The 27,500-nt window shown below is 45.1% G+C and overlaps 1 protein-coding gene across 4 annotated transcripts in view; it reads right to left on the bottom strand.

Moving 5' to 3' along the window:
* The window catches only part of rptor (regulatory associated protein of MTOR, complex 1), a 361,851-nt gene that overhangs the window by 240,580 nt on the left and 93,771 nt on the right, over positions 1-27,500 (bottom strand). The window lies entirely within an intron of this gene.

Here is a 27,500-nt window from a genome sequence, read left to right as displayed (position 1 = left end):
TCAGTTAGTGAGAAAGACAGACAGACAGACAGACAGACAGACAGACAGACAGACAGACAGACAGACACGCTGGCCAACAGACAGAAAGGCGAAAGTGAAGTGCAGCAGCGTATCTCGTGTCAACGTCTAAATGGAGAGAGGCACTTAGAGGAAGATTGTGTTCTGGCAGGAGGCAATCTCATTCACGCTGACACTTCCTCTCAGCTCCGTCTCCGTCTCGGGCCTGGTCTGAGAGGAGAGGAGAGTCCAGGGAGACAACAAGAGGAAGAGGGGGGAGAGGATGCTGAGGAGGAGCACCAGACAGCACACACGAAGATGAAAAGGTGAGAGGAAGAGGAGGATGAAGAGGACGTTGAAGAAGGGGAAGGGGAAGAAGAAGAAGAAGAAGAAGAAGAAGAAGAAGAAGAAGAAGAAGAAGAAGAAGAAGAAGAAGAAGAAGAAGAAGAAGAAGAAGAAGAAGAAGAAGAAGAAGAAGAAGAAGAAGAGCAACCGCAACAGCAACAGCAACAAGAGGACGATAGATGATGAAGAGGAGGAGCGCAAGACAGCACACGAAGAGGAAAAGGTGAGAGGAAGAGGATGATGAAGAGGACGTTGAAGAAGAGGAAGATGAAGAGGAGGATGAAGAGGAAGTTGAAGAAGAGGAGAAAGATAGATGATGAAGAGGAAGGTGAGGAAGAGGAAGAGGAAGATGGATGAAGAGAGGGAGGAGGAGGAGGAGGAAGATGAATGATTAAGAGGAAGGATGAAGAGTGAGGATGAAGAGGAGGTAGAAAATAGAGAGGAAGGAAGATAGGAGGAGGAGGAGGAAGATTGATGAAGAGAAGGAGGAGGAAGATAGATGATGAAAAGGGAGAGAAAGAAGAAGAAGAGGAGGAGGATGATAAAGAGAGGAAGAAGAGGAGGAAGAAAAGGAAGGAGGAAGAGCGAGGAGGAAGAGATGAAAAAGAAGAGAGGATGAAGGAAGATAGCAGGAGCAGAAGGATGAGGAGGAGGAGGAGGAGGAGATGGCTGGGTCAAGACATCCCAGATGGAAATTGATCGCATGTTAGTTTGTTCCGGGCGCCCGCTGTTTAAGCTTCCTGTCGGGGTTAGGCTGCCGCCGGTTTACCTTGCTGCTGCTGTTGTTATTTTGAGGGAGAAGGAGGATTGGGTTTTTGTTGTTCTGGCAGTCAAAGTCAGTCAGCCTCTAGCGAGCCTGGAGTCCCAGTGATCAGTCAGATCAACAAGTGACACATGGGGTAGGAAGGAAGTGGAGATGCCAAATACAACACGTATCCCTTGTCTGACACACACACACACACACATTTTGCGCACGCACACACGCGCACACACAAACACATTTTGCGCACGCACACACACACACACATGCGCACACACACACACTCCCAGTGATCAGTCAGATCAACAAGTGTCACATGTAGAAGGAAGTGGAGATGCCAAAAACACATACCGTACACGCCTCCCTCTTTCTGACACACAAACACACACACACACACACTCGCGGACACACACACGCACAGGCACGCCTCCCTATTTCTGACATACAAACACACGCACGTGCTCACGCAGACACTCGCACGCACGCACACGCGCACACGCACGCACGCACACACACACACACACACACACTCACACTCACACACTCACACACTCACACACTCTCTCACACACTCACACACTCACACACTCACACACTCACACACACACACACACACACACACACACACACACACACACACACACACACACACACACACACACACACAGTGTCCTAATCTCAGTCATATTGCATTGTCCTCGCCTTGTTGCATTGTTCTTGCCTTGCTTGGCCTGCTAGTTTCACACTTTATTGTATTTTTTGGTGCCTGCACTTTCCACACCGCTCCTCCTACATCTATACTTTTTTCACTCACCTCTTATCTTGAATCTCTATTCCTTCCTTCACCAAAAACTTTAGCTTTGGTCATGATGACAGTCCAGTGGGTATACTGGTTATAATTACAGTCAACCACATATAATTACAGTCAATTACAGTTACACACATAATTACAGTCAACCACGTCTGTGTGTCCAGACTTATTTCCACAATTGTTCACTCTGCACAGTGATTCAGCATCATTTGGAGTGCCAGAGACGATGTATTCTCACTGACAAGACAGAAATTTGAAGAGAAATGCGCAGACATTTGTTCATTCTGCCCATTCTGCGAAAACATTGAGGAATTATGTACTGCCAGTCTTCCAACACACTTGGATCAGCATGTGACGCACAGTTTTAGGAGGTTGATTGTCTGTTGTTTTACTCTGTAATGACTGCGGTATCTAGGCACCTATTGAGCTCCATTACGAAGCCCAAATCAAACTGAACTGGCATGATATGCAATTAAGTACCCCTCCACCCGGTTATCAATCCATACAGGTCCTTCTCAAATAATTAGCATATTGTGTTAAAGTTCATTTTTTCCCCATAATGTAATGATAAAAAAATAAACTTTCATATGTTTTACATTCATTGCACACCAACTGAAATATTTCAGGTCTTGTTTTGTTTTAATATTGATGATTTTGGCATACAGCTCATGAAAACCCAAAATTTCCATCTCAAAAAATTAGCATATCATGAAAAGGTTGTCTAAACAAGCTATTAACCTAATCATCTGAATTAACCAATTAACTCTAAACACTGGTAAAAGCTTCCTGAGGCTTTAAAAGTCTCAGCCTTGTTCATTACTCAAAACCGCAGTCATGGGTTAGACTGCTGACCTGACTGTGTTTAACATTGAAGTCAATGGCAGTGGCATTGCATGAGGGTTATGAAAGCCCAGATATCATTGATGCTTAGCTGTCAGCTGTTTTTTGTTCTTTGATCTGGTGACCCACACTTCCCTCTTCATTATACTCTATAGAATTCCATACCAAGTTTTTCTATTTTTAAGAAAAATCAATTCTAATTTGCCAGACATGAAACCCCATTGAAAGTCAATGGAAAGTTCTGTCTGGCAAATTAGAATTGTTTTTTCTTAAAAATACAAAAACTTGGTATGAAAATCTAAGGAGTATAATGAAGAGGGAAGTGTGGGTCACCAGATCAAAAACCAAAAAACAGCTGACAGCTAAGCATCAATGATATCTGGGCTTTCATAACCCTCATGCAATGCCACTGCCATTGACTTCAATGTTAAACACAGTCAGGTCAGCAGTCTAACCCATGACTTTTGGGTTTTCATGAGCTGTATGCCAAAATCATCAATATTAAAACAAAACAAGACCTGAAATATTTCAGTTTGTGTGCAATGAATGTAAAACATATGAAAGTTTATTTTTTATCATTACATTATGGGGAAAAAATGAACTTTAACACAATATGCTAATTATTTGAGAAGGACCTGTACATTAATAAAATCCATCCATCCATTTTTCTTTCCCCTTTGTCTCCCAGTACATATAATGTGCTGTCTCTCTATACATCTGCCCGTCGCTGCAGGGCCTGTGCTCTCTCAGAGAACACATGAGAAAAAAATAAAGAAGGAAAGCTTTGAAGCACAACTCTGTGTGTGTGTGTGTGTGTGTGTGTGTGTGTGTGTGTGTGTGTGTGTGTGTGTGCGCGCGCGTGTACGCGTGTGTGCGCGCGCGCGCGCGCGTGTGTGTGTGTGTGTGTGTGTGTGTGTGTGTGTGTGTGTGTGTGTGTGTGTGTGTGTGTCTGTCTGTCTGTCTGTCTGTCTGTCTGTGTCTGTCTGTGTCTGTCTGTGTCTGTCTGTGTCTGTCTGTGTCTGTCTGTGTCTGTGTGTGTCTGTGTGTGTCTGTGTGTGTCTGTGTGTGTCTGTGTGTGTCTGTGTGTGTCTGTGTGTGTCTGTGTGTGTCTGTGTGTGTCTGTGTGTGTCTGTGTGTGTCTGTGTGTGTGCGCGTGTGTGTGCGTGTGTCTGTGCGTGTGTGTGTGCGCGTGCATCTTTGCATGATTATGTATGCAATCCATGAATAAAATGCTCACGAGAGACAGCACATACAGCACAGAAGGCCCAGAAGACGAGTCAGTGTGTCAAACATGCCTGCAAGCAAAGCCGTTATTATTAGGTCTTAACATGATGAATCGTTGCGCTATTACCTCTGTGGGGAAAAGGCAAACCCGCCTCTGATTGACTTGCTGTCTCTTTCCTGATTGTTCCCGGGGAAGAAAAGAAGACATAACAGAGCTTACTACAGCGAGGTAACGAGAGATGTGAGAATGCACACAGAGTACCATGTGAAAAAATATGTGTGAGTCTGTTTGCTGGCGCACGTGTGCACGCATGAGTGTTTCTGTGTAGTTGCATGTACGTGTGTGTGTGTGTGTGTGTGTGTGTGTGTGTGTGTGTGTGTGTGTGTGTGTGTGTGTGTGTGTGTGTGTGTGTGTGTGTGTGTGTGTGTGTGTGTGTGTTAGGTGTCATGCTGAGTTGGCTCCAGCTGGTGCAATGTGTGAGTGTGTGTCCGAACTGCGAAGTGGTTTTGTGCGCAGTCAAATATTATGTAATAACCCTGGCATGCAAGTCAAACCTCTTAATGTGTCCATCCTTGTGTGTGTGTGTGTGTGTGTGTGTGTGTGTGTGTGTGTGTGTGTGTGTGTGTGTGTGTGTGTGTGTGTGTGTGTGTGTGTGTGTGTGTGTGTGTGTGTGTGTGTGTGTGTAATCTTAGCACACTCACACAGTCGCATCACCTCAGTAAAGCTGCCATTTTAAACACCTCACCCCCGTTCACACGTCTTCCCACCAGAACAACTACACTCACTCTATCTACCTCTACCTCCTTTCATCTCTTTCTTTCTCTCTCTCTCTCTCTCTCTCTCTCTCTCTCTCTCTCCTGTCTCTCTCTCTCTCTCTCTCTCTCTCTCTCTCTCTCTCTCTCTCTCTCTCTCTCTCTCTCTCTCTCTCTCTCTCTCTCTCTCTCTCTCTCTCTCTCTCTCTCTCTCTCTCTCTCTCTCTCTCTCTCTCTCTCAAGCTTTCTTTTATTTCAATCTTACCTCTCTCTGTCTCTCTCTCATGAATTTTTATGGAAGTGACATTTTCGCTGTCAAATTCCATACTCAAAAAGTGGCTGGTAAATGTAATTAAAGTCAAAATGTAATGCCTCTCTCTAAAAAAAACACATGTAATGGATATTGCCAATTTAAGTGAGCACAGTCGCCAGGGCCCCCACTACTGACTGAGTAGCCAGCATTTTAATGTCAGTGTCTTTGGGTGCGGAGAGATGAGACAGACAGAGTGAGACAAATGAAAGCTGATGGACTGGACTAATAACAATGAAGAGCCCTGCTAATTAAATCTGATCCGTTAGCCATGTTTCTCTTTAACATTCCACTCTCATACAAAATGTGTCGACTTTTTTTGGTTTTGTTTTGGCGCCAAATGAAAAGTGGCGTGCAGCTAGTTCTCTCCCTCTCTGTATCTATCTTTCTGTGCATCTTTCTCTATGTATCAAGACCAGAAGGGGGGACAATCTCCCATCCCCGCCTACAAATCGCACCCTGTGTATGCGTATGTGGGTCTCTCTCTCTCTCTCTCTCTCTCTCTCTCTCTCTCTCTCTCTCTCTCTCTCTCTGTATGTATTTATCTCTCTCTCTCTCAGCATGCGCGCACACACACATACGGACACACAGACAGACATAGACACACACGCACCTTGAGAATTCTCTCCTTCTTCTCTCTCAAACTCTCACGGTCATCTTTGGTTCAATACCGTAAATTCTGTTTTTGTAATCAGACAGATACACACACACAGACCCCGTCAGCAAAGAAACAGCCAGTTGCGTGATTATATGAAGGACCACAGAGTGAATCAAACATGCCATAAATAACTTTTTTCCCTTTTCCGCTTACAGATCACTGGGGGAGAAGGTTACCCGTTTTAGAGTGTTTCTGATGGGGAGTTGCTGAAACATAGTTAGTGCCTCGGCCGTTTCAAAAGGGGGATCGATACGAAGCCCTTTATGAAATCACCTGATATTGAGAGAGGGAGAAAATTGCATTCGGCCCCTCTGAGTTTGGCTCTCGGCTAGCTGGCGAAATATGAGCAGGGGATCTCATCAGTGTAACTGAGGAATGCCAATGAATGTGGAGGAAGACCATTTCAGTGCTGTTATTGTGTGTGTGTGTGTGTGTGTGTGTGTGTGTGTGTGTGTGTGTGTGTGTGTGTGTGTGTGTGTGTGTGTGTGTGTGTGTGTGTGTGTGTGTGTGTGTGTGTGTGTGTGTGTGTGTGTGTGTGTGTGTGTGTGTGTGTGTGTGTGTGTGTGTGTGCGTGTGCGTGTGCGTGCATAGTGATGCTCAAATATTGTCTGCATCTGTTGTGCGACATTACAGGTTTGAGCCTGAAGGGGGAGCTCCTGCTCCCCTGATTCCCCACTGGGCTGCCTCCTCCTCCTCCTCCTCCTCCTCCTCCTCCTCCTCCTCCTCCTCCTCCTCCTCCTCCTCCTCCTCATCCATCCAGAGGATTGAGCCACAGCCAGTTTCTCACTCATGCTCCCCTCCCTTTATCCCCCGTTCCATCTTCCCATAAGCTTTTATCACATTTCTTCTCCTTCTCCCGCTCTCCGTTTCTCACACACTGTGCCCATCGTGACACGGTGTTCTTGTCTCTTCACAGTATGGACTATCAGGGGAAGCCGACAGGTGGAGACAAAGGGGTTAGTTGTCCCGGGCACGGGGAGAGGGGTGGGGCCAAAAATTGGGTCCTCATTACTTTGTATGTGTTGGTTGGGGCCATGGGGCTTTCAAATGTTTTTTTCCCAGTTTTCAAAGCTGTCAGCGGTGTAGCAGTCTCTTCTGTCTTTTGTCTTTCTGTGGCCCCTACACCTCCTCATCAGGTTAAACCTGGACTTACAATGGCCTTACCTTACTCTATAAATTACATTTGCAAGCATACTTTTTTTGTCCATCCACGTCTCTCTCTGCTTATGTTCTTGCAGTAAAAACATACACCACTGTGACAGAAAGTCTCTCTCTTGCTACCCGCTGTCACAGTATATAGGGGAATATTCTGGGCAGAATATAGCTGCTTTTCAAAGCCCAGTTTTGTCTCTCTGTCTGAGGGGGAAGCAAGAGGATCACACAGCTCTTTTGGGGTCGATCAAGTGGCACAAGACAAGATGAGGCTCGTGCTCAACACCTAACTTCAGACGGAGAGACTCTTGAGGAGCGGGTACGCACTAGTCTAGCCGTGAACTAACATCAACTTTTCGTGATTAAACTTTCTTACTTATTGCATTCTTAACTTGATGGGAGAATGAGAGAGCCAGAGAGGGACAGTATGCACTAGTTTAGCCTAGAACTACCATCAACTGTTCGTAATCAAACTTTCTTACTTGTTGCATTCTTAGCTTGATGACAGAATGTGAGAGATGGAGAGACAGAATGTGAGAGATGGAGAGATGGAGAGGGAGTCAAAAAGAGAGATGGGATGGGCAGAAGAAGGGAGATATTGTGTGACTAAAACATACAAATCCACAGACGACCAAACAAACAGGAGCCAAATTATTATTTTTTTGTCCTTGAGAGTGATTCACTTCAAGAAAACTACTATTAATAAATAAAATCACCAAGGGGCATTGTGAAAGTGTTGAGTAATTGTTGCATAATAAAAACACAAGCTGGGTTGAATATGCCCAAAAATAACAGCGCAAAAATAAAAGCCAAGACAGAACTGGGATCAGCTAAAGTACAATCTACACTGAGTGCACGCTGAAGCAAATTGATGCATTTTTGTCCTTGAGAGTAATTCACTGCAGGAAAAACACCATTACCTAAAAGCAGTGGGGTAATTGTTGTATTAACAACAACACGGTTTACTACTGCTTAAGCCAGACTGAATAATATGCCCACATCTGGGAGTACAAAAAGAAGCCAAGACACAACTCGAATCAGCCACAGACCCTTTTGCAAAAATTTAATCAGAGGTGAAGGAACCTGCCTTTGGACTTGAGGGTCGCTCCGTCAAAATAAATCCTAGCCGCATGTTCTTTTAAAGGAATGAAGCAGCATTCAAACTCATGAATGTCAATAATCCTTTCAGATCGCAGCTTAAGTCTCTTTGTGTCAATTTAATCAGAGGTTAAAGAACCTGCGATTCAAAAAAGTCTGATGGTAGACTTGATGCACGATACTTTAAAAAAAACAGCCACATGTTTTCACAGGATGAAAGGTGTCCAAACTACGCTCACACACTAATCCTGAATCCTGTCACATTGCCCTCCAATCCACTGTGAATCAAGCAAATGATCAAGTTCATGTAGGTCCCGTTACGTTGCTTATGCACCAAATCCTACGTAACAGATAAACCCATTTTAGCCTGGAGGCACATATACGCTGCACTCAGGTTCTTGTGATTTGGGGGGGGGTATTTAAAATGTGGGTATGTTAGAGCTGAATAATTCTAATGCAAAATGAGGGTCCTAGCTTTTAAATGCAACTTACAGTAGTTCATGTTTGTATGTGCTTCGGATGCTGAGATATTTAAGGTTTAATAGGCAGAGGGCACACTTTCCCAAAAAGGGCTTAGGCTAAAATGGGTTAATTCAAGTAGGTGTTGAATATATTTAGCCCCATTGTTTGCGTCAATGTAATGAAAGTGACTTTAATGTTAGGCACAGACATAATTCAAAACACAGACACAACTCTAATAACTGAAATCCTTGCTTGAGCTACAGCACTGTACGTCAATATGATAATCCATTCAACCCCAAAATGCCCTGAAAGCAAATTTTGCAATTGACCTCGAAAAAAAAAAGTTTTCAATCACAGAGATAAGGCTTCAGGTGCTCTGACCTAGTTCTTCCCCCGAGGTTGCATTTTTAAAGAGAGGGCTTTAAAGACAGGGGGAAAAAATGTTGATGTCAGGCTGAAAAATGAGCCCATCAGAGCGGAACACTCTTTCCCCAAAGAATGCCGATCGGGTTCCAAAGTCTCAGCTGATTCGATCAATACTGGTCCACGTGGCATTAAAGGTGCAATGTGTAGAATGTGGCCAGGATGGGTATTGCAACTATGCTGCTCATTGAAACTGTGCTGCCTATTACCAAATTTGATATTTTTCATGAATATTTACTAAACAATAAACCAGTATTTATTTGCAGCTAAAAATGTCTATTTCTGGAAATTCAAAATGGCGGACCCTGGAGAAGATCCCCCTTGTCATGCATGAAAAGTGCAATTTTTCCAGTCATAATGAATGCCGGTACTTAAAATTTGGTGGTGGTGGTAGTAAGTATTCATGGAACAGGTGACATTTTTGAATGGGCAGCATGAATTTATGGAAATAAACTACAAAATATATTACACAGTGCACCATTAAGAGCAGTTTGAGGAGAAGGGGACAACTAGGAGCCAAACAACACCATTCTGAACTCTACTGCACCATACCATGAATGGTCAAACTGCCAATGGGGGACCCAGCTTCGAATCCAGCATAGCTCAAACAACAAGGTGCCAAAAAAAAAAAAACAATACAGGCCTAGTGTCCTGTCCCTCTGGCCTACCCATCGAATATAGCTAACGCCTGTATGACACAGTTAAGCCTCGTTCACACACGTCGTTGCTAGTTACTTGCTCAGTGAGTTAAGAATGTTTATGTGTCCCAGCGAGACGAGGAGGCGAGTTAGCGAGGAGTTTACAAGCCTGCAATGTGGGCGGGTTCCCAGTTGAAAATATTTTAAGTTTGAGTGAGGCGAGTAAGCGATTACCGTATTTTCGGGACCAAAAGACGCACTGGGTTAAAAGACGCACCACCAAGGATCGTGACTTTTTTCACACACAAGACGCACTGCGTTATAGGACGCACTTCATAACTAATGTCATAATTTCATAACTAATGCTGTTGTTGTTAGGAATGCACAAAAAATAACATGCGTGGCCGAATACACGCAATATCAAACGTTGCCGAATATCACTAGCGTTTTCGAGCAGTTTCTTAAAGTACATGAAGCCATCATTAAATTTTACGCATGTTCTTTGAAAGAAAACAAATGTTTAAACACATTTAATGTAGCAACAGATTCATAGAACATTGAAAAAGAATCGCCTGGTATTTCAGGAGTCTCGACCCTCATCTCTCCTCGAGATCTGCTCCGCGTCTCTCCCTCCCCTCCCTCCCACACACACGCGCGCAGGCACAGCGTCGGCCACCCGTGGCCTTTTCTTAACAGGAGTAGCCTACTTTTCAGTGCAATCTAGGCTGGAAAAAACATTGTTGACCATTCATCCATGACGAAGACGTTTAGGCAGTCATGAAATAGTGGTAGTGTTGTCGCACAATAGCAAACATCTTTCTCTGACGTGACGATGCATTTTCGCGGAACTTCTCAACTCCGCTTTCATAAACCTATCCGACGGTTGTTGTCTGATCTTTTTTCAATGTTCGCTAATGTTTGAAATTTAACTATAGGGTCTGTGCGTAGGTAGGCCTACAGTAGCTTTTCTGATAAGAATCACTGTTGTGCCGATCGCAAAGGATGTTGAAGTGTTGAGTCCAGCAACTTGTTTCAGTCAAGGACACTGAAATACCAGTCAACAGCCCTTCCACGCTTTTCACATGCTTTACTGCAATAACGTCTTGCGAATGCATGCAACCATGCACACAACCATGTCAACGAGAGCGCATACGCCATCATAACTCTGCATCGAGCAAAAAATATGCAACAGCTTGCAATGCGTGCACGAGAGAGAGAGAGAGAGAGAGAGAGAGAGAGAGAGAGAGAGAGAGAGAGAGAGAGAGAGAGAGACGTCATTCTTAACAGGTGCCATTGTAACCTGGCTACTGTACACAGCCTACCCCGCGACGCTCTTGATTACTGGTATACCTACAAGTATTTTTTCATAACGTGCAGACCCGATTCCCCCCAAAGTCGTTCTAAAATATCGACAGAGTCTCGCGGCCATGATTTTTTTCACACATTGGACGCACTGGCTTATAAGACGCTCTGGCAGTTTTTGACAATATTTTATGATTTTATATGCGTCTTATGGTCCGAAAAATACGGTAACCAATTGGAATGCAGAGTTCGGTACTTCGTGCTTTTGCATTGGCAGTTAAACCCAGTGGGACCGTTCAGAGCGAGTGGCGAGTAGGTGAGTAGCTTTAGACCTTGGATTAGGGTTTGGGGCTACTGTATAGTATGTTAACAAGCTACTGGTAGCTCATTCCGGATGTACTAGCAGCCCATTTTCGACAAAACTTCCGCCCTCATGGTGCCAAGCTTTGTTTTTGACCAGAAGGAGGAAGAAGTCATCAGTCCAGTACAAGCTGCTATTTTGATGGGTCTCATATGGCCTGCAGATGCACAATGAAGTGGGGTGTGTGTAGTCATGGCTCCGTGAATAGGCCCTCGGTGACTGATGAAGTACTAACGCCTCGGTCAGGCTGACAAATTTGAGGACTGGTATATTTCTCACGTCTCACTTTGGCGCGCTCCTCTGGTTTGCTAAGTAACTCCCACACCAGAACACACACCGGAGCACACACCCACACACACAGGAACAAACACACACACACAGGAACAAACACACAGGAACACACACGCAGGAACACACACGCAGGAACACACACGCAGGAACACACACGCAGGAACACACAAGCAGGAACACACAGACACACAGACACACACACACACACACAGACACACACACAGACACACAGACCCACAGACACACTCTCTTTTCAGATGCTCTTGCACCTGCTGTGTATACCCAAATCTGCATCTCGGTCACGCTTACCAAAATGTCAGCCAGCGCAGGCTGATTATCCAAAATGAATAAGCCATCGCTGGAAAGTAACACAAGACCAGCAGCCATGTGTATTAATAATCATTTTCACCGACTGATGATGGAGAGAGAGAGAGAGAGAGAGAGAGAGAGAGAAAGAGAGAGAAAGAGAGAGAAAGAGAGTGACTGAAAGAGAGCAGGAGAGAGAGAGAAAGAGAGAGGGGGGGAGAGAAAGAGAGAGAGAGAGAGACTCAAGTGGAAGACCTGTGTGTGCTCTGCTCTCAGAGGCCTCTGAAGTTTGAGGTGCTTGGCTTTGCTGACGTCACTGCGACTGCGACTGCGACTGCGGCTGTGGCTGTGACTCAGTTGCGCCTGTGTGTCGTGCCGCCAGCCAGAGAGCCAGACCCAGACCCAGAGCCAGATCGCGGGCTTGGCGTGCCCACGGTCATGTGTCTCGGTGGAAAGGCGAAGGCTTAATGCGGGCCTCCCATATCTAATCTCCCTGCCTTACAGCAGCTGTGACAACTTTTGCTGGGACTAGGACAAACTCGTCTGAAAGAAAGGGCCCCAAATTCAGTACAAACAATGTAGTGAGGACCCAAATTTGGGCCCTTGTCTCCCTGGGCCCGGGACAAGTGACCCCTTTGTCCGCCACCCTGTCGGCTTCCCTGCCTTATACTGCAGCTGTGACAGCTGCGGGAGTGTCAAAACCACGCCAACAAATCCACCCCTGCATCTGCATGCTGCTTCCGACAGGCAGAGGTGGATGAGGAGCAGCAGAGCTGTCAAAAAACACACACGGCTCGGTAAAATAAAATAAAACCAAACCTTGCCACAAGTTTCTTTCACAACACAGGTGACTTCACCGAGTACGTAGCTGGTCCACCTGTCTCCTTTAGGACTCATTACGATCAGCTGATTCAGAGCCGGTTTTGGATCATTTTTTGTGACAGGGTTTTTTTTTTTTAATTATTATTATTTTCTGCACCTGGCATTGACACACAAGGCCGTTTTCGCTAGGCCCCAGGGCAAAGTCATCATAAAGGGCCCCCTACCCAATACATACATTGTAATGGGGAGCCAATTCTGGGCTACCTGTCTACCTGGGCCCGGGACAACATACCCCTTTGTCTCCCCATGTAGGCGGGCCTATTGACACCTCTGACGAGGAGAAGGACAACAGGAAGGGGTGATGAGGGAAAGAGAGAAAAGGACGAAGGCTCGACTCGGCTACTCTTCACACACATCTCAGAGTTTTTGTTTGCCTTCTCTGAGCCCCCTGACACCCATCCACCACCCCCTGGTTTTCATCTGTCTACCATGGCTTCCCTCTCTCTCGCCCCCCTGCTTTCATGAGGCCTCTCCATAGAGAGAGAGAGGGGGAGAGCGAGAGCGATAGAGATAGAGATAGAGATAGAGAGAGAGTAGAGTAGAGTAGAGTAGAGTAACTTTATTGATCCCCAGGGGGAAATTCAGGTATCCAGTAGCTTACATAAATACACAAATACACAAAAGCCCACATGGACATTTCAAGACAAAAATAAACACAGGAATAGTCATCAGGGTGGGGGGAAAAAAATAATAAATAATAATAATAATAATAGAGATAAATGTAGAAAAGGTAATTGTGCAAAAAGACATTCTGTGAGTTGGGATAGACCAAAGCAGAAAAAAACATACTCTGTCAGTTAAGGTAGACAAAAGAGAGAGAGAGAGAGAGGGGGAGAGCGAGAGCGATAGAGATAGAGATAGAGATAGAGATAGAGATAGAGAGAGAGAGAGAGAGATCAAGAAAAAAAAGAAAATGTCACAAAAGTCCCCTACATGTGGCTATTCTTAGCGCTGTTTCACACAAAAAATTAAATAAAACCTGAAGCGGTGCGGCGCGGTGCGGGGACCGAGGAGAGCGTTTCCCAGTGTACTGCAGGGCTCACTGACCTCCGTGCCAATTAGGCAGAGACGCCCTGATGAAAGAGGAGGCACTGCCACTACCAGAGGTGGGGTGGGCAACGCTGAGAGACACAGAGGGAGGGAGAGAGAGAGAGAGAGAGAGAGAGAGAGAGAGAGAGAGAGAGAGAGAGAGAGAGAGAGAGTGAGATGGTAAGAATGGAGAGAAAAGAATAGTGAAAGAAATGGAGAGAAAAGAATAGTGAAATAAATGGAAAGAAAGAGGGGGAGCAAGAAAGGGGCATAAATACGCGGGGGAGGGAGATGGAGGGCAAAGAATGGTGGAGGACGGTGCTGAGCAATAGGTGGAGAAAAGGAAATAATGAACAAGAAAAATGGAGAGAATACAGAAAGAGAAATTGGGTGGGTGCCGAGAGATGGGAGGATGGGAGGTGAGCGAGGAGAGATGGCGAGAGAGACAGGGGGAACAAGGTAGAGAGAAAGAGAGAGAGAAGGATCGAAAGAAAGTTAAAGAAGGACAGAGGAAGAACATGAAAGGAGAGATTGGGGAACGGCAGTTAGAAAGAGAGCAAGAATGAGATGGGGAAATACGGAGAAAGGGAAATGGCAAAAAAGAAACAGAGAGAGAGAGAGAGAGAGACAGAGAGAAGGTGAAAAATGGGTTGGCTAAGGAGGAAGAATGGGGCACAAATAAGGCAGCGAGGGGAAGACAACGAGATACAGGAGAAGAAGAGCGAGAAGAGATCCGAGCTCCTCTCATGTGGAGCGTAGAGAGCATGCTGCCCCGGGCTCAATTAGAGAGAAAGGAGGCAGGGTCATCTTCTCTTCTCACCACCACCATCTACTGTACCACCAGCTACCATCACCTACAGAACACACTAGGGCTGTAACAACACACTCAACTCATGATTCGGTTCGTATCACGATTTTGGACCAATAGTTCGATACGCCCCATGATCTGTTTTAAATCAATGATTGCCATTTTTTCACATTTGCCAACATTTAGAAAACAAAATTACAAATGAAAACGCAGAGAGGAAGACAGGGTCATCTTCTCTTCTCACCACCAGGAAAGCCGAACAAAGGGGTAACAATGGGGGTCAGTTCTACCGGGCCCAGAAATGGTTCACCGTTACATTGTATGTATTAGGTGGGGGGCCCTTTCAGAGGACTTTGTCCCGAGCCCAGGCAAACCTGTCAGCGGCCCTGCTCACCACTACCATCCATCTACCACCAGCTACCATCACCTACGCACTAGGGCTGTACCGACACACACTTGACTCAACTCACAATTCAGTTCGTATCACGATGTTGGACCTACAGTTCGATACGCCCCATGATTTTCTACATGTTATCTGTTTTAAAGGTACACCGTGTGATGTTTCTAGTAGTTCATTTCCAGAATTCATGCTGCCCGTTCACATGTATGACCTTTATAACAAATATTTAACGATTTCTCGTTTCGATACAATATCATTACAGCCCTACTACCCACCCACACAGCTCCCAGCATCCCCACCATAGACCATCATCCACCCATCCACTCAGCACCTAGCAACCCCCCACCACCAACCACCGGGTTCATCCTTTCATCACCAGTCACCCCCCACGACCCACCACCACCCACCACCACCATCCACCCTTCTAGCTCCCAGCATTGTTCCACCCCCACCGGCCACCCACCAACCCCCAGCTTCTCCACCACACTCCCGCACCAGGGGGTCAGGGGGGTCAGGATTGCCCCGGGCCCAGAGAGAGTGGGGGCCCAGTATTACTATATAAATTTGCTGGGGGGGGCTTTCAGATGACGTAGTCTTGGGCCCCAACTGAAGCGGTCAGCCAACGGCCCCTGGTGCACACAGCAGGTGGTTATATAACTTCCTGCTGCGGAGAGCAGCGGTGTGAAGAGGGGGAGAACAAGCAGACCGGAGCAGGGACAGACACACGAATGGCTCTGTGTGTGTGTGTCTATGTGTGTGTCTGTGTGTGTCTGTGTGTGTGTGTGTGTGTGTGTCTGTGTGTGTGTCTGTCTGTGTGTGTGTCTGTGTGTGTCTGTGTGTGTCTGTGTGTGTCTGTGTGTGTCTGTGTCTGTGTGTGTGTGTCTGTGTGTGTGTGTGTGTGTGTGTGTGTGTCTGTGTGTCTGTGTGTGTGTGTGTGTGTGTGTGTCTGTGTCTGTGTCTGTGTCTGTGTCTGTGTCTGTGTCTGTGTGTGTGTCTGTGTGTGTGTCTGTGTGTGTGTCTGTGTGTGTGTCTGTGTGTGTGTCTGTGTGTGTGTCTGTGTGTGTGTCTGTGTGTGTGTGTGTGTGTCTGTGTGTGTGTGTGTGCGCGCGTCTGTGTATGTGACTGTGAGTGTCTGTGTCTGTGTCTGTGTCTGTGTCTGTGTCTGTGTGTGTGTGTGTGTGTGTGTGTGTGTGTGTGTGTGTGTGTGTGTGTGTGTGTGTGTGTATGTGACTGTGAGTGTGTGTGAGTGTGTGTGTGTGTGAGTGTGTGCGCGTGCACCTTTCACCACTAGGCTTTTTTTTACTCAACAGTGGACAGGCCGTGGGTAAGGGGAAAAAACCCATACTCTGAATTGTCATGTGGTGACCCAGGAAGGTCAAACTCTGAGGTGTTGATTGAATAGGCTCACCCCAAAGCACCTCGCTCGTTGGCTCTGGGCCTCAATTAAAAAACGTCAGCGAAAAGTTGTTAGTGGCTGCTGAGAGGCACAGCATGTGCCCTCACCCCCTCACCCCCACCCCCCTCCGCACCAAAGGTGGCCAGTGCTGCCAAGTAGAAGACCGACCTGATGTTTTGATATAGGGCAAGCTCAAGGTTAGCACTTGGCAGTTAGAGTGGCACACATCGTTTCTGCGAGGTTTTCAAGAAAAGTCAAATGAACTTGTGTCATTAGAGGGGGTCTGTGTGTGAGAGGCCCCTCAATGCCAAAAGCAGACGGTGTCATTGTGTGGGCAGCCCCCCTCAGCACCAAAGTCGACCAGTGCTGCCAAGATTGACCGACCTGATGTTTTGATATAGGGCAAGCTCAAGGTTAGCAGTTAGCAGAGTGGTACACATCGTTTCTGTAGAAGTTTTCAGAAAAGTCAAAATGAACTTGTGTCATTAGAGAGGGCGCCATGTGTGAGAGGCCCCTCAATGCCAAAAGCAGCTGGTGTCGTCGTGTCGATATGACCTAGCCAGGCCATGCCTTCCTAGTGACGCAACACCTTCAGCGTTTCTTCTAGTCAGGCCAAGAACAATGGGAATATTGTTTCTGATCTCCCGAAAAATGGGAACTCCACCCACTTTGTCGGACACCAGTCAACCAGTAGCAAACCTAGGGAGGCTGGTCAACCATGCCATTTGGGAAACGTCAGGACAACCATCCTGAAATTAGGTGTCCTCTGTTTTTCGCCAGTTGTGCAATCTTGTGATGTGATATTGTATGCCCTGTCCTAAACGAGCGTTGCTCAGGGACGCAAAATGAATTTCAGTGAAAACTGACAATAGAAGTATAATCGTATCGTAATCGTATTGTGTTTAACAGGATGATTTTTGAAATAAGACTTCCAACATAAACTTCTCTAAAGTTGTGTGGTGGATGACCTTGTGCACACGTCCTGAAGTTAAGGTGTTAACAGAGTTCCCAACTAAAGAGGCAGAAGGGAAAAAAAGACATGGCAGCTGTCATGTGACGTGGCAGGGGAGCGGATGCCTTCTCCCAGCCTAATCAACCTCCTGGTGCTCTCTTAACGCCATATGACATGAGATGAGATGAGATGAACTACAAAAGCCAAAAACTGCTCTATAGATGGATCTTTTTTTTTTTATAGGCTAAACACGGTGTTGTGAGGAGGGCCAGACACTGGCAGCCAACAACGTGAGCTAATTCTTTAACCGAGAGCGGCTTCCAACAACGAGAGGTTGAGTTGTACGCAGCTAGTCAGGAGAAAACAAAAATGTAGAACCCATGTATAGGCATATACGTCCTCCTGGCCAACAGCACGACACAAGTATTCATGCACACATGCATATGCAAAAGTACAAGCAAAAAAGTACAAACACACACACACGCACGCACAACACACACAAACACACACACACACAATCATGTGGAAATAAAAAAAAGATAGAATCCGTTTACACACGTGTACATAGATACAAACAAAAAGACAGGCACACGAACACACACGCACATAGACACAGCTTGGTTTTGAGACAGGTGCTGTGTGCTGACACAGAGCTGAGAGTGTCGCCGGCAGCAGGACAATGTGTCTGTTCCTGTGACTAAGCGAGAGCATTCTAGAGACAGCAGGAGGACCAACGGGCACACATACACACACCCACACACACAGATACACACACACCCACACACACAGATACACACACACCCACACACCCATATTCTCCTTTAAAATAACATTCAAATGGAGCAAACAAAAATGTCTCATTGTCAGTTCTCACACAAAAAATCTAACACACACACACACACACACACACACACACGCACGCGCGCACACACGCAAACACGCAAACACACACAAAATAACCTCTTATGAGGACATAAAAATGTGTTCTTGTGTGCACAAGCGCACACACACGTTTGAAGACGATTGAAACCTGTTCACCGCAAAATGATTGAGCCCAGACCAGTGTACTCCACTGTGTGCCACATTGCAGGAGGACGATATTTTATGTGGCACACCATGGCTCATGGCTTCCCGTATTGCATGAGTCAGAGATATGTTGCGTTCCGCTGGTCGTCCAATCACATGCGTGTGTGTGTGTGTGTGTGTGTGTGTGTGTGTGCGTGCGTGTGTGTGCGTGCGTGTGTGTGTGTGTGTGTGTGTGTGTGCGTGCGTTTGTGCGTGTGTGTTTGTGTGTGCGTGCGTATTTCTGGCAAGAGCAATCAATGGCAGACACCTTGTCCTCATTACACCTTCCCAGTGGGTTCTGATTTAAGAACAGCGGGAATATCAATGCATTTCTCATTCCCTGTGAGGTCAGTGGGATGGATGCAGAAGAAGAGGAGGGGAGAAAGATGGGGGAAGAAGAGGAGAGGGAGAGGGATGGGGGAAGAAGAGGAAAGGGATGGGGAAGAAGAGGAGAGGGAGAGGGATCGGGGAAGAAGAGGAGAGGGAGAGGGAAGAAGAGGAGAGGGAGGGGGAAGAAGAGGAGAGGGAGGGGGAAGTAGAGGAGAAGGAGGAGAGGAAGCGGAGGTGGAGAAGGCTGGGAAGTAGCCTAGCTGTTGATATTTTTAGAGTTGCCAGTCCTCTCTCTTTAGGATTTGGCATTTTATACTGGTGCATTGTTTTTTTAAACCACAGAGAGGTGCATTGTGTTAAAGGTCAATTGTGCAGCATTTTCAACTGTTCATTGTCAAAAAATTCCTTTCTCCTTCCCTATGGGGTCAAGAGGAGATGGGGAAGAGAGAGGGGAGGCGGAGAAGGCTGGGAAGTAGGATGGCTGTTGATATTTTTAGATCTGCCAGTCATCTCCTTTAAGATTTGAATTTTAAACTGGTGCACCATTTCCTACCATCACAGTTTGGTGCACCATTAAAATATCCGGTGTGTGATATTTTTAGATTTGTCAGTCATCTCCTTTAAGATCTGCCTTTTAAAGTGGTGTATCTTCTCTTACTGGCACTGTTAGGTGCATCATTTAAGTGTCCAATGTGTGAGAGATTTAGTTGACAGAGCTACTTTATTGTGTTAAATTTTTAGTTGTGTATTATTATCAAAATATCAATGCTTTTCTCATTCCTTGTTAGGTTGAGGGAAAATGTGAAAATAAAGGAGGTGGAGAGGGTAGTTGATATTTTTAGACTTACCACTCATTTCCTTTTAGACTTGTATTTCAAACTGGCACACCATTTCTTACCACCACAGGTAGGTGTACCATTTCAATGTGCAGTGTGTGAGATATTTAGTTGACAGCACTATTGTCGTGCTGCTACTTTTAGATTTGCCGATAATCTCCTTTAGATTTGCATTTTAAACTCGTTCATCACTTCTAATATTATTTCATAATTAGGTCTGACTAGCTAACGCCATAATGTGTAACATTTCATCAGTTCATTACATTTGAAATGTTCAAATTAGAGATGCACCGGATCCTGATTTTTAGGACCCCGCCGGATACTGGATCCACTGCTTAAGATCCTGCCGGATCCGGAACCGGATACCGGATCCTACGAAAGGATTGAAACACATAGCCTACTCGCACACATGGACCCTTTTTATTACGAAGGGTAAAACTTTTTTTAAGACTCATTGGCTTACTGCCACACTGCCTTCAGCGGCCGCTTCCAAAGGGTTTTCACCCCATGCAGCGATTGGAGTTGTGAAAGACTGACAGAAAAGCCTAGGCTATGTAAAAAGTAGAGATGCCCCAGATCCTGATTTTTAGGTAACTGCCAGATACAGGATCCACTGCAAGATCCTGCCGGATCCGGATCTTGTGAAAAACCCTATTATCCTGCCGGATCCGGAACCGGATCTTGGATCATGTGCATCTCTAGTTCAAATATTTCAAAATTCCTCTTGTGCCCTTGCTGATGAATATTGACCACCATCGGAATTCCTGTTGGCTTTAAATTTTAAATGTGTATGCACATGTGTGTTGGCATGAACTGGGGTCAACGCTTCATATTCATGAACCACCTTTAAAAAAAGATTTTTAGAAACATACTGGACGAGGCCATGCCTTTCATGTTTGCAACGCTCTGATGTTGGTGGATCACATCTGGACTTTTTGAAGTGTGACGCCCACTCTAGCTCTAAGATGTACTTTGAACTCTGCGTGTGAGCTGGATAGATGGAGAACATTTCATACCCCGGACATCGAATGCAACTATTTTTTTTGAGTGGAGGAGACATTCTAAAACGTTCCTACAAATGGGTATGTATCTCAACATATCCATCCGTTTTTCCACCCATCATATGGGCTCTGTGAAAATGTTGTTGTGGCCGAAATTGTTTTCATTATTTTTCAACACAAATATGTCTATGTCGAACAGTTGCGTCTTCAATGCTGATGAAAAAGGTGTGCTGGGACCTGTGCCAAGATGTTGTACTGACAACAGTTTCCTCCTGCATAGCTGTGCGGTCATTGAAGAACCATTCATTCGTTCATTCCTTCACTCGTTCGCTCGTTCGCTCGTTCGCTCGTTCGCTCGCTCGCTCGTTCACTCGTTCGCTCGTTCGCTCACTCACTCACTCACTCACTCACTCACTCAATTGTCATCTATGCATCCAATTAACCCAAACACCCACCAATCATTTAATTATTTGATCCAATGTGAAGTCCATGAATGTTTTGTTGTGTAAAAACGCCTCAATGGCTTTCCACCAACCCTGATGGAGAGGAAGCAGCCACAGCAGCCGGAAGCCTTTTGTTTGCAGTGTCATCGATCGCCTATTGGCTTACTCATTCACTCAGATGTCACCAACCCCACATGGTCAGTGGGAGGCAATGGACATCCGACATCACACCGTGCCATGACCGTACAACAACTCTGACGTGTTGGCGAGGGGAAACAGACAAAGATTGTGTCAGATGGTGACAAAGACAACCAAAGTCTGCCTTCTCACCTCCAGCCTACTTCGTTTCAACTGTTCCAAGCTAGAGAATCAAGTCAAAACACGTCTCTATACCACAAATGATACTGTGTCATGAATGTACTCAAGTGTGACACGTCAGATGGTGGCAAAGATGTCTGATGGTGACAAAGATGTCAGATGGTGACAAAAATGTCTGATGGTGACATAGCCAACCCATTTCACCACTCACTGTTTCATTTCAAATGTTCATAGTAAGTAAGAATAAACCATATTTCCATATCACAGGTGGACAACTGTGAATCACAACAGATTCAAAAATCCTCTGTCCGGAAACACAAAATATGGTGTAAATGATGGAACCAGATGGTGAAAAAAATGACCCAAGTCTGCCATTTGACCTCAGTTTCATTTCACCTGCTCAAGAGTTGGCGATGAATCCAGACTAAAGCACAGTTCCATACCACAAGGTGCAACTATGAATCATAGCACAATTACAAATTCGTTGTGTCTGGAAAATATCCTGATGGACTGTAACAACCATTCAAACCCAATAACATTGAAAAATCACTACCCGTGAATGCAGGGGCCAGGAAATGTGCAATGTGACTTATATTGTGCTCTCGTAAATAATGTATCATGTATTATGCATAACTGAATCAGTTCCACGGAGCACGGAGGCTTGAGAACCCTTGCTGTGCTTTCATTTCCACAATACTGAAAAACGAAGAATTATAACCTGAACGAAACAAGAAACATACTATGTCTATGCAAAAAAAACTCAGAAACTTTATATACTTAACAGCTTTATAGCGTCTTAAGATCATTAGCTAAAAGATACTGTACGAGATACAAATTGCTTTTTTTTTAATTGGAACAAAGCTCTCCATGCTCAATGTCTTAACATGAAGGATGAGCACAGTAGAGATCTGTCAGACTTGCATCAAAATGGCTGCCGGATGGGTTGTCTTTCCACAAGGCTCAACAACACTGATGTGACCGATCAGGATCACAAACCGGACACGCTCACAAACTCACACCCCAAGTATGTTTTCAAGCTAACAAAATCTTGGTAATGGGCGCACAAGAGAACGGCAGACATCTGTGAGACATGTCACTGATTCTTGAGAAAGTGGCTAAAACAGGTTGTAATGTTGACAGAAAAAAACAAAGTGAATTACAAAATGATATGGTATATCCTCGTAGACTAAGGTCTTGGCTTTTCAGAAATGCACAAGGCCAATCTCCCCATTATGTATTTTTTTCAGAAATCAGGCTTTTCTCTGATCATACCTTGTTTTTTGTCAACACCGTCAGACACAATTAAAAGTTATTAAAATTGTATTGATTTGGTTGCATATGTATCTGGAGTTTTTAAGTGATTATGTGTATTTTTTGGTTCACATATATGCCTTTAAATGTTGAAAATTCACTTTTGTTCTATTTTAATACTGTTTCATGTGTTCTAATTTTAAAATATGTACCGTCATACGATGCTTACTTAACGCCTAAATACAACGAACAATTTTTTGTAATTTCACAAATATTCGTGTAGGCTTAAATTGGCTATTACTTTGATATTTCAACAACTCCTAAGGAAAATGTTGTAAGCACATTCCTTTAAAATGTCCAAAACTCCTTCTCACGGTGGTGACTTAAGAACTGACGGTGGTGACAGTAATCTGAGAGTGGTGAAAGTGGCCTAATTAGTACCTGCATTTAGCAAAATAAATAGCCCTCTCAAGTCAATGGCATCTTGCATAAACACTTTATTTTTGTGTGTGCATAGTATGAGCATGTGTTTTTACTTCATTAGTTAGAATATCTAGGAAGTAAGCCACTGGTTGTTGAAAATGTGGTAAAAACAGCTTTTAAGTTGTTCAAATCCAAAATATAGAGGTGTATAATCATAGATGTAGGTCTTGGCTGTGCAGGGAATGCATTGGCCAAGCTCCCCATGTTTAACATTTTTCATAAAATGGGCTCTTTCTTGTTTTGTCAACAGCGGCAGACAGAATTAGAAGTAAAAACACATGTTTACTGTATTAAAGTGAATTACTTTAACAATTCAACATAACTGTAGATACTTATTGTATGCATATTCTTAAAACATGTCAAAAACACGTAAAACATGTGTTTTTTGGTGAACTCCATCAGATGTCACCACCGTCAGGTTTTCTGACAAAAAAAACTCCAAATGCACCTCAGTGGTGGCTAGAGTATCATTTTGGATCACAATTATTACTAACATGCCTAGTAATGTTTCATTAACCAGCACAATTTAGTAAAATATGGAACAACATGATGAGCAGAACAAAATCTGACGGTGGTGACATCTGACGGTGTGAGACAAAAAAACACTCTTTTAAATATTATGCATTGTTTGTTCACATTAGCCATTTCATTTTCGCTCTGTTTCTTGGGTGCTTCATACCTTTTCTGAAAAAAATTATATTTATTAACATTAATGTAATACAATACTATTAAAACCCCCGACGGTGTTGACAGTTTATGGTTGGGACAGTACCAGTGTCCAAACAAATTAACAAATTGAGGACAAAATAATAAACTTACAGGAGCTTATTTGATGGTGAAGTAGGCAGTAGAGCTAAAGGTTTGAAAAGGGGTCCTCAGTAATGAAAATTACCTTGTGCATACCTGATTTTATTGTCTTTTAGAAAAAATCTGACGGTGGTGACCAATATGCTGGACACATTTTGAGCAATTAGTAAATAATAGTAAATATTGTTTTATATCCACTGTGTGCACATCTGTAGAACCACTTTAATATGGTCTTCCACATCATGGTGATATTGTTCAATTCTGTTAGTGATTTTTGTATTTTAAGTCAATTGAAATGATGATGCCAGTCCTTGGGACAGGCGTTTTTACAGGGTGTGGACAGGTTTATAGCCATGAAAAGTAATAAAATTACACTTAAATATTTCAAACAACTGTGTATTCGTGTGACAGACCCCTTGGCCATTACCTGGGTTCATTTTGTTTGTGAAAATTTAGTTGATTTTCAACAGAATTAATATTTTACTGCAGGGACATGTTTTTGCCAAACTTTCAAGAATCAGTGATGTATTAAAATGGCTACTGGGTGGCCCCTCCACAACACCAAATGAGTCTGAAGTGGCAGGACAACTGGCACATACGCACCCCGAAATGTCTTCAAAGTAACAAATTCTGTTGACGGGACGGGTCAGACGCACTCACCTACAACCCCTAACGAGGCTCCACACACACACACGCACGCACGCACGCACGCACGCACGCACGCACGCACGCACGCACGCACGCACGCACGCACGCACGCACGCACACAATGGGGTGGTGGCGGCTGCACAAATCAATTCAAGCCCGTTTTGATGGGTGAGCAGGGGGTGGCTCGCTCGACCCACACAAACACACATTCACAAACTCACAGCTCCCCAAAATGTCTTCAAAGTAATACATCTTGGTGACGGAAAGGACCAACTCCATCTGACCGCTCCAGATACTCTCACACTGTTTGGTGATGTGAGGGCGCAAATCAGGCCTATGGTGATTGGTGCAGAGGGATTGTTCGACGCACACACACACAAACTCACACCACCCAAAATGTCTTTCGACAGTAACAAATCTTTGCGATGGGCACACATCACTAGGCTCCACACACACACACACACACACACACACACACACACACACACACACACACACACACACACACACACACACACACACACACACACACACACACACACACACACACACACACACACACACACACACACACACACACACACACACAGTGTGGTGGTGGTGGTGGCGCGATGCCGCAAATCAGCCCAGTGTTGATGTGTGAGCAAGGGGGGTGGCTTGACATATGAGCTCTTGATTACATCAAACTCAATTTTCCGTATCAACTTCCTCTTGGGTGGGGGGAAGAAAAAAAAACACACTCTCCTCCCGGCCCGGCCCGGCCCGGCTTGCGTTTTCTTGCTGACAATTTGCTTGCGAGGATCCGCATCAGTAGGGCGGGAAAAAGCACCGGCTTAATGTGAAGTGACGGTGAAGAGATGAGTCTGAGAGGAGGAGAGAGAGGAGATGAGAGAGGGAGAAGAGTGCCAATGAGAAAGAGAGAGAGAGAGAGGGGAGAAGATGGAGAGAGCAGAAGAAGAGGAAAAGAAGATGGGATATCGGTGGAGAGGTGGGAGCAGGAGAGAGAGAGAGAGGGGGAGAGAGAGAGAGAGAGAGAGAGAGAGAGAGAGAGAGAGAGAGAGAGAGAGAGAGAGAGAGAGAGAGAGAGACAGAGAAGGAAAGAAAAGAGGGGAAAGAGTGTGAATAAAATGGAGAGGGAAAGACGGAGGGACATTATAGTGATAAAAGAAGTTGGGGTAAAGGGGTGGATGGGGGGGAGAGAGAGAGAGAGAGAGAGAGAGAGAGAGAGAGAGAGAGAGAGAGAGAGAGAGAGAGAGAGAGAGAGAGAGAGAGAGAGAGAGAGAGAGAAGTGGAAAGAAGAAAAGAGAGGAGAGGATAAAACAGTGTGAAAGAGGATGAAAGGAAAAGGAAATATGGAGAGAGTGAAAGAGTGGGGAAAGAAGATGATGGGGATAAGGGGGGAGGAGGGGGAGGGCAGAGAGACGGACAGGAGTGAAGGATGGGAGGGAGTGCTGGGAGAAAAGTGGTGGAATGCAGACACCACACAAAGCCCGAGATGGCAAGAGGTGGTGGTGATGGAGAGAGCACTGCTGCAGAGCGAACGATGACAAGGGAGGAGATGGATGGGCAGAGAGAGAGAGAGAGAGAGGGTGGAGGAAGAGAGAGAAAGGAAGAGGAGGAATAAGGAGAGAGAGAGGGAGAGGATGAGAGAGGATATAGACAGATAGAGGATGAAAGAGAGAGAGAGAGAGAGAGAGAGAGAGAGAGAGAGAGAGAGAGAGAGAGAGAGAGAGAGAGAGAGAGAGTAGGTGTGTGTGTGTGTGTGTGTGTGTGTGTGTGTGTGTGTGTGTGTGTGTGTGTGTGTGTGTGTGTGTGAATGAGAGAGAGGATGAAGACAGTGAGAAGAGGGATGAAAGACGATAGGGAGAGCAAGGAGAGCAAGAAGTAGATAGATTGATAGATACAGAGAGAGAGAAAGAGAGGGACACAGAGCCAACAGACTAGATAGAGAGATTGAGCATGAAAGAGAAAGAAAGCGAGAGTGTACGAGAGAGAGACAGAGAGAGTGTACAGGACAGAGAGAGAGCGAGAATTAAAGAGAGAGAGAGTACAAGACAGAGAGAGAGAGAGAGAGAGAGAGAGAGAGAGAGAGAGAGAGAGAGAGAGAGAGAGAGAGAGAGAGAGAGAGAGGAACTGATACAAAGAGAAGGTAGCGATGAGAGACAGAGTAGCAGATAGACAGGAGAGGGGGAAGGTCGTTCAGTAAATCAGTGTCTTTATAGCTGCCTGCCTGCTGGGCTTTTTTACGCACTGAGGCTGCTGTGCTCCATAAACTATAAACTCCTCCATCATCAGTCCATCAATATTACAGCGACGACGACGACGCCACAGTCCACTGTCACACACCTGCACCAACCGTGCCACGCCACACAGAGACCACACCACTCCAACACATCTTTTTGTAACGTGGCATGGGCACGTCAGCAACACATGCGTTTATCTGAAATCACATGCCGCCACACCTTCATCCATCAGTCCATCAATATTACAGCGATGTCGACACAGTCCACACACCTGCACCAACTGTGCCACACCACGCAGAGAGATCACACCACTTAAGGGCACAGGGACCAGGAACATTAATGTTATTCTAAATTGTATCACCTCAAAAGGACAGCTTACAAGATAGCACTTCGATTGTCAAATTAAACATTTCCATTGTTTTTGTGATACGCCATTCACACATCTTTTTGTAACATGGCATGGGCAATCACATGCCCGCCACACCCACCAATACCAGAGAGAGAGAGAGAGAGAGAGAGAGAGAGAGAGAGAGAGAGAGAGCACTCTCTAACACACCACTAGGGTACAACAGGAATACAAACATTCATCTAAAATTGCAGGAAAAAAAGGCCTGAAAACAAAGTCTCACACATGACTTCAAGACACATCAGCAACACACACATGCAGTATCTAAAATCATTGAAAAATGTCAAAATCTTAGGAGATTTGTGGATAAGAAAACCATTATTGTCGAATAGTCCAGGAGGATGACCATGTGACCACAAAAGTTCACAACAGATTTTAAGAAAAGGGCATTTTACCTGAAGGAGGTCGGATGACTGAAACATTGAATTAGAACTTGCTGGAGGAATGGACAGTGAGTATGATCTTTTTTAC

The sequence above is a fragment of the Engraulis encrasicolus genome, chromosome 1, assembly GCF_034702125.1.
Source record: "Engraulis encrasicolus isolate BLACKSEA-1 chromosome 1, IST_EnEncr_1.0, whole genome shotgun sequence".
NCBI classification, from domain to species: domain Eukaryota; kingdom Metazoa; phylum Chordata; class Actinopteri; order Clupeiformes; family Engraulidae; genus Engraulis; species Engraulis encrasicolus.
Note: the sequence above shows the minus strand (reverse complement) of the source record. Positions and strands in the feature narration are given on the sequence as shown.